At 45.6% G+C, this 21,052-nt stretch overlaps 1 protein-coding gene across 4 annotated transcripts in view; it reads right to left on the bottom strand.

Annotated features, from left to right (window-relative positions):
* The window catches only part of STYK1 (serine/threonine/tyrosine kinase 1), a 76,978-nt gene extending 58,048 nt beyond the window's left edge, over window positions 1–18,930 (bottom strand). The window contains exons 1-2 of one of the 4 annotated variants that reach the window (XM_063961832.1): window positions 18,747–18,930; window positions 16,914–17,103 (exon numbers count right to left, since the gene is read on the bottom strand). The gene's annotated coding sequence lies outside the window, so the exon portion shown is untranslated. Of the gene's footprint in view, window positions 1–14,767; window positions 14,987–16,913; window positions 17,107–18,746 lie in introns of those variants that run through there. The other 3 variants (XM_063961834.1, XM_063961833.1, XM_063961831.1) reach the window with 3 other exon arrangements.
* Window positions 18,931–21,052: the final 2,122 nt, after the last annotated feature.

Genomic DNA, 21,052 nt, shown 5'->3' with positions numbered 1-21,052 from the left:
AAAAAGTGACTGGAGCGTGCTGGAGATTCTGTCAGTGGACCGAACAATTGCGGCCCACTCTCGACATTCAGCCACTGCGTGACACTACTAGATGGGCCAGGTGGTTGTGTCGCTTAGCTTAGGCCTACAGCAACCTCGGTGCACCTTTTTTTCTTCTTTGCATCATGTGCTGTTAGGGGCCTTTTTTTGATATCCACCCTCCTGTCTGACACTGTAGTGCCACTCCTAGATGGGCCAGGTGTTTGTGCCGCCCACTTGGGTCGCTTAGCTTAGTCATCCAGTGACCTCAGTGCAACCTTTTGGCCTAAAAACAATATTGTGAGGTGTGAGGTGTTCAGAATAGACTGGAAATGAGTGGAAATGAATGTTATTGAGGTCAATAATACCGTAGGAGCAAAATTACCCCCAAATTCTGTGATTTGAACTGTTTTTATGTATTTTTTAAAAAAAAATCATCCAGATACAAAACCAAAACCAAAACACGAAAGGGTGGTTTTGGCAAAACCAAAACACGAAAGTGGAATTAGAACCAAAACCAAAACACGAAAAGTGCCAGCCACACATCTCTAATATATATATATATATATATATATATATATATATATATATATATATATATATAAAAATATATATCCAATTAGTACAGTTGGCACTCAAAAAGATTGTAAGGACCGGGGTGCCCTCCTTAAAGGATATTTACCTGAATATGCTTACATTGTTTCCCGGTCACATAATGTTACAGCTATTTTTAATCTATCACTTACACTGTACTGGAAACTTTATTTTGTTTCCTCTTATTGATTTTACGTTTCACTTTTAATTCTTTGCATTACAGTGCAGCAGCGGGATGCGCCGGGTGGTGATGTTTCCCGGTAGCCTAGCAACGGTGACGTCATCTCTTGCGGCCGGACGCCGGAGCCGCCGGCGACTCTCCCGCCCTCCGCACCCGTCTGAATGTGCTGACATGTGCAAGGTATTTAAGGTAAGAACTATGCTCACTCTGTTTGCTTCACCATGTGTCCTTGACAAAAACACCCGCCACGGGGTTGAAACGTTGGACTCATGCTGTCTGTCACATAAAATTTCACCTGTTATACTAAAATCCGTGGAGTGCCGCCTGTTTCTGTGGTAACGGGGGCAGTGGACAGTGTTTCCCGACACTACAGACACCTACATTGTGTATATATATATATATATATATATATATATATATATCACACACACACACACACACACACACACACACACACACACACACACTCCTCCACTGGCAGCACTCGTAGGCTTTTCCAAAAAAATGACACAAGTCGGCTGTCTGTGGGCAACGTTTCAGCGCCGTGTAGCGCTTTTATCAAGCAGTGTTTACTATATATATTTATCCTTCTTGCCCAAGTCCTACACTAGATAGAAAGGAAACGCTCTCACCTAAATCTAAACCCGGAAGTGCAGTGATCGCACAGGACAGGTCTTATCACAGGAGACCTGTCCTTTGCTATACTTATCGCTTTTCTAGGTACATATTGGCATTATTAAAGACGTACCTGATAAGTGGCAGGATGCATCGAGGATGCGATGAGTAGTACATTCTGCCCATGTTGCATTATGGTTACTTTAAAAAACAATGGAGTGTGCCTTAAATAAACTGAAATAAGTAGGTGTTTAATCACCAGGCTTACACAACATAACTGCTGATGTAATAAAAGTCAAACATGTTTCATATTTTGTTTACATATAAATATATGCAAAATGTGCATATAAATCACAACACAAACTGCTAAAATTGCCACATGTCTGAACACGAGACAAGTCTGGCCGGATTCTTCTGTAAGCACCTTATGCACGTGTCAACGAGTATTTCTAGCCGTATTACTTATATCATCATTAGTTCTACCCGTTCAGAGAAATCCAGTAAGGACGAAATGCACCAGAAGAAATATTTACATATTTTGTAAGGAGGATTAAAATACAAGTTAAAATATTACAACAGCTTTGCTTTCCTAGAAAATGTTCTCATAAGTTGTTCAACACCAACTGCCATATTTCTTTAGTAAGCCCCACATTCCTAGCCACTGATTCAAGAATCATGTTTATTATCTGCCATATGAGTATTATCCTTCTTATATTGTTTACTTCTTTATAAATATAAAAGCAATGATCAGAACAAAATGGTGGGGTTTTTATACAGTATTTCAAATATTCTCCACTCGCAGAAATAAATATATATATATATATATATATATATATGTACACACACATAATAAATAAATATATATATATATATATATATATATATATATACATATACACACATACACACACACACACACACACACACACACACACACACACATATATATACACACACACACACACACACACTTGTGGAGCAGGCGGCACTCAAACAGACTTTTAGATAAAGGTGATGAAGCTCAGTTTAATGAACATTAAACTGGTCTTCATCACCTTTATCTAAAAGTCTGTTTGAGTGCGGCTTGCTCCACAAGTCTATTATTGAGGAACTGCAGGAGGGCACCACAGCTATATACAATACTGAAGGGGAGTGCCGGGCCCGTTTTCTGTGTATGTATGTATATACAGTATTAACGATGTGCACCGGAAATTTTTCGGGTTTTGTGTTTTGGTTTTGTATTCGGTTCCGCGGCCGTGTTTTGGATTCGGACGCGTTTTGGCAAAACCTACCTGAAATTTTTTTGTCAGATTCGGGTGTGTTTTGGATCCGGGTGGTTTTTTTTTACAAAAAACCCTCAAAAACAGCTTAAATCATGGAATTTGGGGGTCATTTTGATCCCATAGTATTATTAACCTCAATAACCATAATTTCCACTCATTTTCAGTCTATTCTGAACACCTCACACTATTATTTTTAGTCCTAAAATTTGCACCGAGGTCGCTGGATGACTAAGCTAAGCGACCCAAGTGGCCGACACAAACACCATCTAGGAGTGGCACTGCAGTGTCAGACAGGATGGCACTTCAAAAAGATAGTCCCCAAACAGCACATGATGCAAAGAAAAAAAGAGGCGCAATGAGGTAGCTGTGTGACTAAGCTAAGCGACACAAGTGGTCGACACAAACACCTGGCCCATCCAGGAGTGGCACGGCAGTTTTCTAGCGAGAGGATGAGTGCTTCCATCCTCATGTGAAGCTGAACCACTAGCCATGAACATAGGCCAGGGCCTCAGCCGTTCCTTACCACTCCGTGTCGTAAATGGCATATTGGCAAGGTTACGCTTCTCCTCAGATGCTTTTAATTTTGATTTTTGGGTCATTTTACTGAACTTTTGTTTTTTGGATTTTACATGCTCTCTAGTATGACATTGGGCATCGGCCTTGGCAGACGACGTTGATGGCATTTCATCGTCTCGGCCATGACTAGTGGCAGCAGCTTCAGCACGAGGTGGAAGTGGATCTTGATCTTTGCCTATTTACCCTCCACATTTTTGTTCTCAATTTTTTAATGTGTGGAATTACATGCCAGTATCAATAGCAATTGGCCTACTACTATATATACTGCGCACAACTAAAATGCACCACAGGTATGGATGGATAGTATACTTGACGACACAGAGGTAGGTAGAGCAGTGGCCTACTGTACCGTACTGCTATATATTATATACTGGTGGTCAGTAAACTGTGCAAAACTGAAATGCACCACAGGTATGGATGGGATAGTATACTTGATGACACAGAGGTAGAGCAGTGGACTACTGTACCCTACTGCTATATATTATATACTGGTGGTCAGCAAACTGTGCAAAACTGCAATGCACCACAGGTATGGATGGATAGTATACTTGACGACACAGAGGTGAGTAGAGCAGTGGCCTTCTGCACCGTACTGCTATATATTATATACTGGTGGTCAGCAAAATTATGCACTGTACTCCTACTATATACTACAATGCAGCACAGATATGGAGCGTTTTTCAGGCAGAGAACGTATAATACTGGTGGTCACTGGTCAGCAAAACTCTGCACTGTACTCCTCCTATATAATACTGGTGGTCCCCAGTCCCAATAATAAAGCAGTGTGAGCACAGATATATGCAGCACACTGAGCACAGATATGGAGCGTTTTTCAGGCATAGAACGTATAATACTGGTGGTCACTGGTCAGCAAAACTCTGCACTGTACTCCTCCTATACAATACTGGTGGTCCCCAGTCCCCACAATAAAGCAGTGTGAGCACAGATATATGATTATGCAGCACACTGAGCACAGATATGGAGCGTTTTTCAGGCAGAGAACGTATAATACTGGTGGTCACTTGTCAGCAAAACTCTGCACTGTACTCCTCCTATATAATACTGGTGGTCCCCAGTCCCCACAATAAAACAGTGTGAGCACAGATACAGGGGTGTATCTAGGGGTCTGAGCACCCCTGGCAAAGTAAGGAAAGGCACCCCCCACCTCCCCCACCCAGGGACACAGAGGGGGGAGTTAAAGATAGGCTGAGGTCAGGGACACTGATGGAGAATTACAGGAAGGGTGCAGGTAGGGACAATGAGGAGGAGGCCTTACAGGGAGGCTGAGGTCAGGGACACTGAGGGGCAATTACAGGGACGGTGTGGGCACGGACACTGAGGGGGAATTCCAGGAGCGTGTGGGCAGGGACACTGAGGGGGAATTACGGGGAGGGTACTGGCAGGGACACTGAGGTGGAATTAAAGGAGGATGTGGGCAGGGACACTGAGGGGGGAGTCACAGAGAGGCTGAGGTCAGGGACACTAAGGGGGAATTACAGGGAGAGTTCGGGTATGGAAAATGAGAGGGAGGGGCTACAGGGAGGCTGAGGTCAAGGACACTGAGGGGCAATTACAGGGAGGGTGCGGGAGGGGACACTGAGAGGGAATTACAAGAGTGTACCGGCACGGACACTGAGGGGGGAGTCACAGGGAGGCTGAGGTCAGGAACTCTGAGGGAGAATTACAAGGAGGGTGCAGGCGGGGACACTGAGGAGGAATTACGAGAAGGGGGCGGGCAGGGACACTGAGGGGGGAATTACGGTTAGGGTGCGGGTAGGGCGCACTGAGAGGGAATTACGGGGAGGGTACGGGCAGGGATACTGAGGGGTAATTATGGGAAGGGTGCGGGCAGGGACACTGAGAGGGAATTACAGGAGAGTATGAGTAGGGTCACTGAGGGGACAGTTACAGGAATGGTGTGGGCAGGGACACGGAGGGGGAATTACAGGAGTGTATGGGCAGGGTCACTGAGGAGGCAGTTACAGGGATGGTGCGGGCAGGGACACTGAGGGGGAATTACAAGGAGGGTGCAGGCAGGGACACCGAGGGGATATATGCACACATACATACAGTTAAAAACCCCTCTCTAGGTGTGATTGCACTACATGTCCCAGCAAATCCAATTGACAAGGTGTGCTGGGAGTTGTAGTTTCAACACAGCTGGACAGGCAGTCACTGGTCTAGATACCTCTCCATACAGAGCTCTTTGTAACCTTTGATCCAGACTGCCAAGATAGACCATGCACTGCTGACTGTTGCTGATTGTAGTGGCTGCTGTTTAGTGACAGACTGCATGGGATCAATGAGAAGGGGAGCGGATGAGGAAGAGAAGGTGCCTCGCCCCTCCCCATACCTGGAAGTGCCCCGCTCCCCGGCTGTAGTCACAGAGAGTGTCAGAGTGCAATACGCTTCTGAGAGTCTGGCAGTGGATGAGCACTGCTAAGGGATGTACTCGGTGAGAACTACTATGTCATTCTACCCCCTGGCATGGGTGGCACTACCGGGCGGTGCCCCCCTCTTGGCTGGCGCCCCTGGCAAGTGCCATCCAGGCCAATAGGAAGATACACCCCTGCACAGATATATGCAGCACACTGAGCACAGATATGGAGCGTTTTTCAGGTAGAGAACGTATAATACTGGTGGTCACTGGTCAGCAAAACTCTGCACTGTACTCCTCCTATAATACTGCTGGTCCCCAGTCCCCACAATAAAGCAGTGAGCACAGATATTTGCAGCCACCTGAATAAAACTGAGAGGACGCCAGCCACGTCTTCTCACTATCATTTCCAATGCACGAGTGAAAAATGGCGGCGACGCGCGGCTCCTTATATAGAATCCGAATCTCGCGAGAATCCGACCGTGGGATGATGACGTTCGGGCGCGCTCGGGTTAACCGAGCAAGGCGGGAGGATCCGAGTCTGCCTCGGACCCGTGTGAAAAGGGTGAAGTTTGGGGGGATTCGGATTCCGACGAACCGAACCCGCTCATTACTAATATATATATATATATATATATATATATATATATTCTATTTTAAAACCAGGCACTCTCCTCATTAAATGCAACAAATTTGTTAGAACAATAAAGTGCTTATAATGCCATAGAGTCAGCGATGTTTCAGTCCTGTCCGCACCTTTTTCAAGCTTACAGCAGCAAGTAATGTATACAGACAGATACACTTCTTGGATCAAATTCTCAGAGGTCCTTTGATCCGAGATGTTTTATAGTTCTAATTAGAGATGGGCACCGGAAATTTTTCGGGTTTTGTGTTTTGGTTTTGGATTCGGCTCCGCGGCCGTGTTTTGGATTCGGACGCGTTTTGGCAAAACCTCCCTGAAATTTTTTTGTCGGATTCGGATGTGTTTTGGATTCGGGTGTTTTTTTACAAAAAACCCTCAAAAACAGCTTAAATCATAGAATTTGGGGGTAATTTTGATCCCATAGTATTATTGACCTCAATAACCATAATTTCCACTCATTTCCAGTTTATTCTGAACACCTCACACCTCACAATATTATTTTTAGTCCTAAAATTTGCACCGAGGTCGCTGGATGACTAAGTTAAGTGACCCAAGTGGGTGGCACAAACACCTGGCCTATCTAGGAGTGACACTGCAGTGTCAAACAGGATGGCACTTAAAAAAATTAGCCCCAAACATCACATCACAGAGATAAAAAAAAAAAAAAAAAAAAAAGGAGGTGCAAAATGGAATTGTCCTTGGGACCTCACACCCACCCTTATGTTGTATAAACAGGACATGTACACTTTAAGAAACCCATCATTTCAGCCACAGGGTCTGCCACACGACTGTGGCTGAAATGACTGGTTGGTTTGGGCCCCCACCAAAAAAGAAGCAATCAATCTCTCCTTGCACAAACTGGCTCTACAGAGGCAAGATGTCCACCTCCTCCTCATCGTCCGATTCATCACCCCTTTCACTGTGTACATCCCCCTCCTCACAGAGTATTAATTAATTCGTCCCCACTGGAATCCACCATCTCAGGTCCCTGTGTACTTTCTGGAGGCAATTGCTGGTGAATGTCTCCACGGAGGAATTGATTATAATTAATTTTGATGAACATCATCTTCTCCACAATTTCTGAAAGTAACCTCGTACGCCGATCACTTACAAGGTGAGTGGCTGCACTAAACACTCTTTCGGAGTACACACTGGAAGGGGGGCAACTTAGGTAAAATAAAGCCAGTTTGTGCAAGGGCCTCCAAATTGCCTCTTTTTCCTGCCAGTATATGTACGGACTGTCTGACGTGCCTGCTTGGATGCCGTCACTCATATAATCCTCCACCATTCTTTCAATGGTGACAGAATCATAAACAGTGACAGTAGACGACATGTCAGTAATCGTTGGCAGGTCCTTCAGTCCGGACCAGATGTCAGCACTCGCTCCAGACTGCCCTGCATCACCGCCAGCGAGTGGGCTTGGAATTCTTAGCCTTTTCCTCGCAGCCCCAGTTGCGGGAGAATGTGAAGGAGGAGCTGTTGACGGGTCACGTTCCGCTTGACTTGACAAGTGTCTCACCAGCAGGTCTTTGAACATGTGCAAGACTTGTGTCAGCCGGAAAGAGAGATACAACGTAGGCTTTAAACCTAGGATCGAGCACGGTGGCCAAAATGTAGTGCTCTGATTTCAACAGATTGACCACCCATGAATCCTGGTTAAGCAAATTAAGGGCTCCATCCACAAGTCCCACATGCCTAGCGGAATTGCTCCGTTTTAGCTCCTCCTTCAATCTCTCCAGCTGCTTCTGCAAAAGCCTGATGAGGGGAATGACCTGACTCAGGCTGGCAGTGTCTGAATTGACTTCACGTGTGGCAAGTTCAAAGGGGTGGAGAACCTTGCACAATGTTGAAATCATTCTCCACTTCGCTTGAGTCAGGTGCATTCCCCCTCCTTTGCCTATATCATAGGCAGATGTATAGGCTTGAATGACCTTTTGCTGCTCCTCCAACCTCTGAAGCATATAGAGGGTTGAATTCCACCTCGTTACCACCTCTTGCTTCAGATGATGGCGGGGCAGGTTCAGGAGTGTTTGCTGGTGCTCCAGTCTACAGCACGCGGTGGCTGAATGCCGAAAGTGGGCCGCAATTCTTCGGGCCACCGACAGCATCTCTTGCACGCCCCTGTGGTTTTTTAAATAATTCTGCATTACCAAATTCAATGTATGTGCAAAACATGGGACGTGCTGGAATTTGCCCACATGTAATGCACTCACAATATTGGTGGCGTTGTCCGATGTCACAAATCCCCAGGAGAGTCCAATTGGGGTAAGCCATTCTGCGATGATGTTCCTCAGTTTCCGTAAGAGGTTGTCAGCTGTGTGCCTCTTATGGAAAGTGGTGATACAAAGCGAAGCCTGCCTAGGAACGAGTTGGCGTTTGCGAGATGCTGCTACTGGTGCCGCCACTGCTGTTCTTGCTGCGGGAGGCAATACATCTACCCAGTGGGCTGTCACAGTCATATAGTCCTTAGTCTGCCCTGCTCCACTTGTCCACATGTCCGTGGTTAAGTGGACATTGGGTACAACTGCATTTTTTAGGACACTGGTGACTCTTTTTCTGACGTCTGTGTACATACTCGGTATCGCCTGCCTAGAGAAGTGGAACCTAGATGGTATTTGGTACCGGGGACACACTACCTCAAGCAATTCTCTAATTCCCTGTGAATTAACGGTGGATACCGGACACACGTTTAACACCAACACAGCTGCCAAGGCCTGAGTTACCCGCTTTGCAGCAGGATGACTGCTGTGATATTTAATCTTCCTCACAAAGGACTGTTGGACAGTCAATTGCTTACTGGAAGTAGTACAAGTGGTCTTCCGACTTCCCCTCTGGGATGACAATCGACTCCCAGCAGCAACAACAGCAGCACCAGCAGCAGTAGGCGTTACACTCAAGGATCCATCAGAGGAATCCCAGTTAGGAGAGGACTCGTCAGACTTGCCAGTGACATAGCCTGCAGGACTATTGGCGTTCCTGTCTAAAGAGGAAATTGACACTGAGGGAGTTGGTGGTGTGGTTTGCAGGAGCTTGGTTACAATAGGAAGGGATTTAGTTGTCAGTGGACTGCTTCCGCTGTCACCCAGAGTTTTTGAACTTGTCAATGACTTCTGATGAATGCTCTCCAGGTGACGTATAAGGGAGGATGTTCCTAGGCTTGACACTTGTTTTCTGCATTTCTGTTAAAATAATTCCACACCGAAGAGGTGATTTTTTATTTGTAATTTGACCAGGCATGTCAATAGCCATATTCATCCCACGGACAACAGGTGTCTCCCCGGCTGCCTAACTTAAACAAACCACCTCACCATCAGAATCCTCACTGTCAATTTCCTCCTCAGCGCCAGCAACACCTATATCCTCATCCTGGTGTACTTCAACAGTGACATCTTCAATTTGACTATCAGGAACTAGACTGTGGGTGCTCCTTCCAGCACTTGCAGAGGGCGTGCAAATGGTGGAAGGCGCCACCTCTTCCCGTCCAGTGTTGGGAAGGTCAGGCATCGCAACCGACACAATTGGACTCTCCTTGGGGATTTGTGATTTAGAAGAACGCACAGTTCTTTGCTGTGCTGTGCTTTTGACATCTTAACTCTTTTCAGTTTTCTAGCGGGAGGATGAGTGCTTCCATCCTCATGTGAAGCTGAACCACTAGCCATGAACATAGGCCAGGGCCTCAGCCGTTCCTTGCCACTCCGTGTCATAAATGGCATATTGGCAAGTTTATGCTTCTCCTCAGACGCTTTTCATTTAGACTTTTGTGTCATTTTACTTAACTTTAGTTTTTTGGATTTTACATGCTCTCTACTATGACATTGGGCATCGGCCTTGGCAGACGACGTTGATGGCATTTCATCGTCTCGGCCATGACTAGTGGCAGCAGCTTCAGCACGAGGTGGAAGTGGATCTTGATCTTTCCCTATTTTACCCTCCACATTTTTGTTCTCAATTTTTTAATGTGTGGAATTATATGCCAGTAATATATCAATAGCAATGGCCTACTGTAGTGTACTATATGTATACTGCTGGTCACCAAAATGCTGCACTTTCCTACTATATACTGCTCACAATAATGCAGCACAGAGATAGTATAATTGACACAGAGCTGCAAGATACAGCAATGGCCTACTCTACTGTACTATATTTATACTGCTGGTCACCAAAATGCTGCACTGTCCTACTATATACTGCTCACAATAATGCAGCACAGAGATAGTATACTTGACACAGAGCTGCAAGATACAGCAATGGCCTACTGTACTGTACTATATGTATACTGCTGGTCACCAAAATGCTGCACTATCCTACTATATACTGCTCACAATAATGCAGCACAGATAGTATACTTGACACAGAGCTGCAAGATACAGCAATGGCCTACTGTACTGTACTACTATAATTATATACTGGTGGTCCCCAGTCCCCACAATGCAGCACACTGAGCACAGATATTTGCAGCACACTGAGCACAGATATGGAGCGTTTTCAGGCAGAGAACGTAGATATTTTCAGCACACTGAGCACAGATATTTGCAGCACACTGAGCACAGATATTTGCAGCACACTGAGCACAGATACAGAGCTTTTCAGGGAGAGAACGCAGCCACGTCCTCTCCATTCAATCTCCAATGCACGAGTGAAAATGGCGGCGACGTGTGGCTCTTTATATAGAATACGAATCTCGTGAGAATCCGACAGCGGGATGATGACGTTCGGGCGCGTTCGGGTTAACTGAGCAAGGCGGGAAGATCCGAGGCTGCCTCGGAACCGTGTAAAATAGGTAAAGTTCGGGGGAGGGTTCGGATCTCGGTGAACCGAACCCGCTCATCTCTAGTTCTAATAAATTTGTTACATTTAATGAGTCGAGTCCCTGGTTTTAAAATAGTGGATATTCAGTACAAGTGGACCGGTACAGAGCACCCCGTTGATGGATTATATGGTGAGAGTGTGGAACTTTGGATCTCTCTCTCTCATATATATATATATATATATATATATATATATTGCAAATTTGAATAAGAAAATGTGAACATATAAAGGCAAACTGCTGGAGGGTTAGGTTTAGGCATGAGGATGGAGAGTTAGGTTTAGGCACCACCGGAGCGTGATTAGAGTCAGGCACTAAGAGGGGAGGTTAGGGTAAAGCTAAGTACACACTATCTAATTATTGGTCTGATTTGCCAATAATTGAGACATTGGCCTGATTTATCATATAGTGTGTACGATCGATCGTTTCAACGATAATTCTGGAAAATCTTGCCCACACACATGAGCGATTGATTTTGTGAACTATCATCCTAAAACTAAACCAGAAATCTCTGCAACAATCTCCCGATATCAAGCAGTGTGTGTGCATTCTCAATAATTTGCCCATATTTCCTATGTTTTTCTGTCACCATGTCATCCACCTTGTGGGCAGACATATGCAAATGCAGTGTGACGTGGCAGAAAATTGCAAACTTAAAAAAAAATCTTTCAGTGTGTACAGTAGCTCAGATATTGATGCCTACAATTTCCTGAAAAATTGTCAGATTGTCGGACAGACAAAAAAAATCTGACAGTGTGTACCTAGCTTTAGACTGCAGGAACAGAGGGTTAGAGTTAGGGGTAGGGGAGAGGGGAAAACAGCCCACACTCACCCCTGTTGATCTTTCCCTTATCGGTATTATGACCGCCGGAATCCCGTAAGCCGGCATTTCATACTGAACCCTATACATTACTGCCTCACAGCACTGAGGTCATGGGTTCGATTCCCACCATGGCCCTAACTGTGTGGAGTTTGTATATTCTCCCCATACTTGCGTTGGTTTCCTCCGGGCACTCCGGTTTACTCCCACAATCCAAAAATATACTGGTAGGTTAATTGGATCCCAACAAAATTAACCCTAGCGTGAATGTGTGTGCGTGTACATGTGGTAGGGAATATAGATTGTAAACTCCACTGGGGCAGAGACCGATATGAATGGGCAAATATTCTCTGTAAAGTGCTGCGGAATATGTGTGCGCTATATAAATAACTGGTAATAATAATAATAAATAATAATAATAATACAGTACAAACTTTGTCATTTAGCTATAAACACCAACTAATTGTCATAATACAAAAGATAACATTTACATGCCAGTGCCTACAAATTACACATACAGTATACCCACTGACAGATCCACATTCCTGAGCATAACAACAAGTACACAAACCAGTTGCCTTTCATAAAGCCACTATCAGCGTGATCTTATTCTACTTGTCCAGCACACAAGTGGTGAGTGGGAGTAGAGTTGTGTGAGAATCTAGCTCTCTCATCCGGACCTTTTCTCCTACCTGTCAGCTCAGTCCCCTCCCCAGGATACATTTACCTGATTCACGTGGATCTTCCTAGGGAAAACTAGGCTCACATCCTAGCACTACCTTTCACTTCAGACTAGAGAGTTATTATTATTATTGGATCAATACTGAGAACACAAGCTTAAATAACAATTGTCATAGGCTTTCTTTACACTAATCTCTCCACCAACTCTATCGTTTGGCAAGTCTTATAATTTCTTTTTTATGATGTCTGTATGTATCCCATTTACATACACATGACAATAGTGGTGAATTTCTGATATTATGTGAAACTGTGTTTCTTTAGAAATAGTAACTTTTGATGGACTACTCTTTGAGCATCTCTGTATACTTGTGCCCAGGGGCACAGAGTGGGGTGGAGTGGGTACAGATTACTTAGGCCCAGAGTGCAGGAAATGCGTAATTCCAAATCCGTCATGTCACAACACGACCACACCCCCTGGTGCCACATGTATTTACTAAACAGCTGATCAAGGGGGCGTTTCCACACTCCCTCCTGTGACCAGGCCCCCTCCCCCCAAACACCTAGTCCCATAAAAACTGGGCTCCCTGTAATAATTATTACATCCAGATGTAGTATGCCTTGGAGAGTGATAAAGTGGACAGAGATAAAGGGGTCTATTTACTAAGCAAGAGAGATAAAGTATCCTGCACCCAAGGGCGCATATTATCAGTGTGACCGCACACCCAAGAGTGGTATAGCTATCTTATAAAATGGCCTCTGTAGTGACAAAATAGTTCTATGTGGAGATGTAGGGTGAGAAAGACACAGAATACAAATAAAAAATAGTTCAATTTGAATTACTTTTAATGAATAATCATTAAACTGGATAACAGTGTAAGTGACTAAAACAGGCGAACATTCAGAATAAGCTGTTAAACATCAGATATTTGTATTTCTGTCAGAGTGAGGCAGTGATGTGCTGCTCCTTTGAGTAGTCGCTCTCTGAGTGATGGTACTTGTGGAGTGATACTGCTGTGGTTATGTGATTAGGTTTTGATCACAGAAGGAAGTAGTTTGGGTGTGCAGTCACACTGTGAGTTGTGTGGTCATTGGTAAATAACGCACGGTCATGTGATTTAGGGTGTCCAATAGTGTTAGTGGGATTTATGTAATTCAACACACCATTTTATCAGTGTGTGTGTGTGTATATATATATATATATATATAGTATCCGGACTCCAGGTCGACACACCTTAGGTCGCCGCCAATTGGTCGACACACCTTATGTCGACATGGATAAAAGGTCGACAGGAACAAGGTCGACATGGAAAAAGGTCGACATGAGTTTTTTATGTTTTTTTTTTTCTTTTTTCGAACCTTTTCATACTTAACGATCCACGTGGACTACGATTGGAACGGTAATCTGTGCCGAGCGAAGCGAAGGCACCATGCCCAAAGCATGGCGAGCGAAGCGAGCCATGCGAGGGGACGCGGTGCGCTAATTGGGGTTCCCGGTCACTCTACGAAGAAAACGACACCAAAAAAACCCAAAAAACTCATGTCGACCTTTTTCCATGTCGACCTTGTTCCTGTCGACCTTTTGTCCATGTCGACCTTTTGTCCACGTCGACCTAAGGTGTGTCGACCAATTGGCGTCGACCTAAGGTGTGTCGACCTTTTTGTTGTCGACCCTGAGTCCCAGACCCATATAGATTGCACAGCACCAGTCAGTTTATGCCTCCATGTAGTGTACAGCCCAAATACTCTAGCGCACATTTATGTCAGAAGCCACTTAACCTACCAATGTGTTTTTAAACTCTGGGAATGGCAATCACACAAACCTGGAGAGAACATACACAATCTATACAGATGGTAAGGAATACTCAGAATACCATTAAAAATGTAAGGAGGTGATGACACTTCAGGGAGTAATATACAATACAACTATATGTATCAAACGCAAATAAGATAGGAGCATTCGGAAGTAAAGAGGGAAAGAGTACAGGTACCATTGCCTTAGCTATCCCCACTTATGTATCTTATGCGCTGCATCTCATTTTCCTGTTGTGTTTATATACAAAGATCGACAATAAACTAGAATGTGTCTGTCTTCTTCCACATTATACATGAGTACAGCATAAATCATTGTCTATGGGCTGTGTTTCATTTTACTCTCTTGTCTCAAACGCTTACCTGTATGTAGTCTGTGCCCTTTACTGGTGATCATGTTCTTCGTTAGTCCTGTACTATATCACCGACTGTCCCTGGGCAATGTATGTGCTTCTTTCTATGTGACACTCACCACTGTAGAGCTCTTCAGACAGACAGGAAGGTCCCAGGATACACGTCTGTGATCACATTTCCACTGACTTCACACCTGTCTGACGGGTCTTTCTGGCTCTGATGTGTACTGACTGCCTCTCCACCCTCTCTGTGTGCAAGGTAAGAAACCTCCTTCTCAGTGTGCAAGGTGCAGCTGCAGGGCACCAATGTGCTTTACAGCCCCAGTGACACACTCACATATACTGTGTACCTACACACACAATCTCTGTAACCAGTGCCAGATTAAGGTCCATATGGGCCTGGAGCTGAAATTTAGGAAGGGCCTATTGTGTGCCTCGGCAGGAGGTGTGACAAGCGCTGCGGTGGTGTGACTAGTGATGTGGGTGTGTGATCAGTGTGGTGTGGGTGTGGTCTAAATAGGGGGTGTGGCCTATGCCATGTGAGTGACACAGTCACCACTTACTGACAGACACTACTTACTGACACACACACACACACACACACACACACACACAACACAAAGCTTACTGACACAATCACCACTTACTGACAGACACTATTTACTAACACACACACTCACAACACAAAACTTACCGACACAGACACTTACTGATAGATATTACTGACTGACACACACGCACAACACAGATAAACTTACTGACACAGACATTACTTACTGACACACACACAACACAATACTTATACCGCTCTCCCATCACAATGCCGGGTCCCACCTAGGAATTGGAAATGGGTCCATTCCTGGGTGGGACCCAGCATTTGACCCTACACACCGCCAACCCGACCCGGCAATTTGCCGGTTCGGGTTGCCATCTGTGGGCGGAGATGGAGTAGGCATCCGGTGCAGAGGCGGTGCTGGGAGATGAGATCATCCCTATGCAGTGAACGGGTCCCGGGTTGCATCGACCTGGGTGACCCGTTCACACTGCACCGGACCTGGTATTTAACCCGAGAATAACCCTTCTTTATTCCCGGGTTGAATTACTGGGTCAGGCAATCCAGAATTCGCCCATGACCCCTTTCACAACACACATCGGAACGTATCGACCCAGCAATATACCCAGTCTATACCAGCAGGGCCGGTGCTAGGGTGTTTGGCGCCTCCCTGCAAACTATAAATTTGCGCCCTCTCTCCAATACTTAATAAAGGGAAAGCACACACTGAAGGCACGTGTGGTCTCACAATTAACGGGTGTGCCCACACAATTGTACCCCAAATTCAAATTACACCACACAGTAGCACAAAAGTATCGTCATTACACCGTATGTAGTGCCCCTATTTCATATTACGTCACACAGTACTGCCCCATATTCACATTATGCTACACAGTAGTGCCCCATATACACAATTCCCATGATAGCAGTGCCGCTTATACACATAATAATGCCCACGGTATCAGTGCCACGTATACAGTTAACATAATAATGCTCACAGTTTCAGTGCTGTTTACACACATAATAATGCCCACGGTAGCAGTGCCGCTTACGCACATAATAATGCCCACGGTAGCAGTGCCGCTTACACACATAATAATGCCCACAGTAGCAGTGCCACGTATACAGTTACACACAATAATGCCCATGGTAGCAGTGCCGCTTACACACACAATAATGCCCACGGTAGTAGTGCCTCTTACACACATAATAATGCCCACGGTAGCAGTGCCGCTTACACAAATAATAATGCCCACGGTAGCAGTGCCGCTTACACACATAATAATGCCCACGGTAGCAGTGCCACGTATACAGTTACACATAATAATGGCCATGATAGCAGTGCCGCTTACACACACAATAATGCCCACGGTATCAGTGCCACGTATACAGTTACACATATACGTTTGTGCCACTTATACACATGCCCACAGTTTCAGTGCCACTTATACATATAATAATTGCACCCCCCTGTGTGTGTGATAGATAGATAGATAGATAGATCGATGGTAAAAAAATAAAAAATATATATATAGAAAGCACACACTTACAGCAGCAGCATTCAATACATTAGAAACCAAAGCTTTCAAAGAGTTAAACTCACTTTTGGCACAGTCGGCCTGCTCTGACCACACTCAAGGTCCTGCATCAGCATGTTGTAGAGGGGGAGGGCTCGAGCGCAGGGAGAATGGAGAACAGCTTCATGTCATAAATCACAAGCAGCCAGGAAGTGGAACAGAAAGTGAAAGTGGCCAGCCTGTGCGGACGATGGAGTGAACTCCCTACTGCATGTTCTGCTGGTAGGAAGAAAGAGGGAAGATCAGCTGGTGGACTGGACTCCAGCCTCTTGTTGCTGTGGCAGCCGGCAGCAGCAGCGCGCAGCAGCAGAGTCTCAGAGCAGGGAGAGCGCCTCTCTTGGCCAGCGCCTCCCTGCTTTGCAGACTCTGCTGAGCGGGTTGCGCCGGATCTGTATACCAGGTTATTTTTGCGGTGTGAAAGGGGTATTACTGACACAGACACCCACCACTTACTGACAGACACTACTTACTGACACACACACACACACACACACACACACACACACACACACACACACACACACAGTACAAAACCTACTGACAAACGCTACTTACTGACACACACAAAACTTACTGACACAGACACCATGCAAAATGTACTGACACAAACACTACTTACTAACAGACACTTCTTACTGACACCTGTGGTGCACACAGCATTTTTTCCTCAGTGGTACTGTGCCTGCGTGCCGTGGGCGTGGTCACATGTCATTAAGGGATGTAACCATGTGACACTAGGTGAAGTGGTTATATATTATGTGAATCCATGGCACAGACACCCCCTGTCCCTGCGGACTACAGAGACAAGGACAGCAGGATGTGACACTTGTTATAGAATAAAAAATATTATATATAAGCTGTGTACCCAGCACTCATCCTGTTATAATGTGAATATTTGCTCCAGTGCCCTCCTTCGGTTTTTCAAGCTGTGGACAGAGTACAATGAGGCAGCACTCCCAAGTCTTGCTGGTGCAGTAAGATTTATTTAGTAAGATTCTGGATCAATAAATCTTACTGCACCAGCAAAACTTGGTAGTGCCGCCTCATTGTACTTGTGAGGAGGGGTCCCGACCATTAGAGTTACTCACCGGGGTGTAGTATGAGTTGCCGGCGGCCGGGTCCCCGGCGGCCAGCATACCGGCGCCGGGATCCAGACTGCCGGCTTCCCGACAGCAAAGTGAGCGCAAATGAGCCCCTTGCGGGCTCAGTGGCGCGCGTAAGCGCCACGCTATCCTCCCTCCAGGGGGTTCGTGGACCCCCAAATGGGAGAAAAGGTGTCGGTATGCCGGTTGTCGGGATTCCGGCGCCGGTATCCTGTGCGCTGGGATCCCAACAACTGGTATACTGAATACCACCCACACACCGGTGGCCCGGCACCCCATCGTCACTTTTTCTCTGCCAGTCTGCCAGGTGCGGGAGGGTGATGACATCACCTTCATGCTCCCAGCAGTCCTTTTCCTGGAAAAGGAAGAAGGTGCTGGCGGCGCCTCCGAGCAAGATCTAGGAGCTTGGTGGTGGTGTTTTACAGTGTGGCGGGGGTATGGCGTACTGGCGGACACATTCTTAATGGTACGCCATACCGGAGCGTACTGCCACACTCGCAGGACTGACTAACACACACACACACACACACAACGCAAAACATATTGACACACACGACACAACACAAAACTTACACAGACACACACAAAATGCAAAACTTACTGACACAGACACAATGCAAAACTTACTGACACTACTTACTGACACACACACACACGCAAAACCTACTGACACTACTTACTGACAGACACTACTTACTTAGCGACACACACATATCCCCTCCCCCTTCAAAACTTACTGACATAGACACCACTTACATAGCAGACCTCGGGGCCTGGTGTGGGCTGCTACTCACATGGTTTGCATGCCCCCTCAGCTCTGACATCCAGGGACCCAGCTCTCCTAAAAGACAGCAGCCTCCTGTCAAGACCCTTCCCCTCTTTCAATGTTATTGTTGGGAAGCTGCAGCAGGAAAGGTATACTGCAGCAAAAACATTTACGTTTTGATGAACAAGGGGGCGGGGCTTCTGGTGGGTTCGGGGGCGGAGCCTCGGAGATATCTCCGAGGCTCCACCCCCCATGCCCATCCGAAGCCCCGCGCCCTCGCCCATCAAAACATAATTGCTTTTGCTGCAGCATACCTTTCCTGCTGCAGCTTTCCAACAATAACATGCCTCATGAAAGAGGGGCAGGGTCTTGACAAGAGGCTGCTGTCTCGTAACTATTTACGTGGCTCCGCCCCCTTGCCCGTCCGAAGTCCCGCCCCCTTGCCCGTCCGAAGCCCTGCCCCTTGCAACACAAAGCGGTCAGGACACAGGCTGACCAGTTTGGGGTGGGGGTGAATGGGCAGCCGGAGGATAGTGAGCTGATGTATGTGCTGACAGGAAATGTTTTTTTCCTAGCAGCACTGGCTACTGCCTGCACTGCAGGGAGGTCTGTGGGCCTATTTTCAATGGGGGGCTTGGAGCTGCAGCTCCATCCGCCCCATTGTTAATCCGGCCATGTCTGTAACACACTGACAGCAACAATGGAACAAAGAACTGTCACATAGGTACTTCTGTAAAAATTACTATAAAGACCGGTTGGGAAATTTTTAAAGTGGACTTTTAGAATTTATATACTGTAGTTACTTAGCGATGGTCTTATTTTTCTATGGACTATACCAAGGAGTCAGCACAGCACAAAAATAAACAGCCATGAAAATGCTGATTTGCCCATAAAGGGAGCTTCCAGAACCACAAAATTGGGGGTCTGCAGTCATCTGCTTATTTTGCATATTCCTTTTGAATTCAAGCTAAGTTTACCTGTGCTTCAGGTATTGCCAGGTCCATTAGAATATTCTTAGACCCCAATACAGCTGCTTCTCTAGGGTTGCCCAGCATCATCTTCTGAAAAGGCAGGTTGCACCAACAGCCTCTTCAGAAGATAGTAGTAGAGAAGAAGTAGAGGCTCGAGGGCATGGCCGCACTGACTGACCCCACCAGACAAACTTTTGGGCCAAATGTACTAAGCCTTGAAAAGTGATAAATTTCACTGTGCTAAAGTACCAGCCATTCAGTTCCTGTCATTTTTCAAACCCAGCCTGTAACATGGTAGTTAGGAGCTGATTGGCTGGTACTTTAGCACCGTGAAATTTATAACTTTTCAAGGCTTAGTACATCGCCGCCAAAATCTTGCTTATGGCACCAAATTGATCATGGTCAGCTCTGACTTTGGGTACCCTGTCATTCGGTACAGAACCTTCTTGATAGAAATCACAGCTTCCAAATGTTTCTTAATGCATACTTCCCAACATGACCCTCTCCAGGAGGGACAGAACGCTCTGCTCCTGGACTTCTCTCTTAATGTATGCTTGCCATCACCTGTAGTGAAACACCTTTTTTATCCATTTACCTGTTCAAAACATGCCGGCAATCATATATTAAAAGAAAAGTCCAGGAGCAGATCATTCTGTCTCTCCTGGAGAGGGTCATGTTGGGAGGTATGTTAATGCCAGTTGAGTGGCTTTCTTTGTGAACTTCAAATTGTAGAAGTATGAGAAAGAGGCCTATTTAATTAGGCTTACCATACTATTCCTTTTAAACCAGGACGCTCATGAATTACACAGGTTCTGTGTCTACTGACTTCAAGCCTGGTTGTAATCAGCCACAGAACCTATGTAATCCATGAGCGTCCTGCTTTAAAGGGATAGTATGGTAAACTTGTATTTAATATACTGGATGTTTTCAGGAATTTTCACTAGAAGGAACTGTACTATATTAGATATCAGAGATATCTACGGTGGTTCCTCAGTTTCCTATGGCAAAAGCATTTCCAATGGTTTTTATAGGAACTGAGAAAATTTCTAATTTACCAAATTCTGAAACGCTTAGCATTTTGGAGCTTTGCTCAATAGCTAATGCCATTGTAACTAATAGGCTGTATTTTCACTCATTTTGCTAATATATTTATAGCGGAATACAGACCATATAGTACCTGCAGGTTGAAGCTGAAATGTTGGCGTTTGGGAAGGCGGTGGTCAGCATCTCGATAGTTAGAATGCTGACAGGGGTCAGGTAAAGATTCTAACTCTAACACCCACAGCTTAAACCTAAACCTCCCCCTACAGTCTAACCCTAACCAT

Source organism: Pseudophryne corroboree, chromosome 3, assembly GCF_028390025.1.
Source record: "Pseudophryne corroboree isolate aPseCor3 chromosome 3, aPseCor3.hap2, whole genome shotgun sequence".
NCBI classification, from domain to species: domain Eukaryota; kingdom Metazoa; phylum Chordata; class Amphibia; order Anura; family Myobatrachidae; genus Pseudophryne; species Pseudophryne corroboree.
The sequence above is the reverse complement of the archived record's forward strand: the minus strand, read 5'-3'. Positions and strand labels throughout refer to the sequence as shown.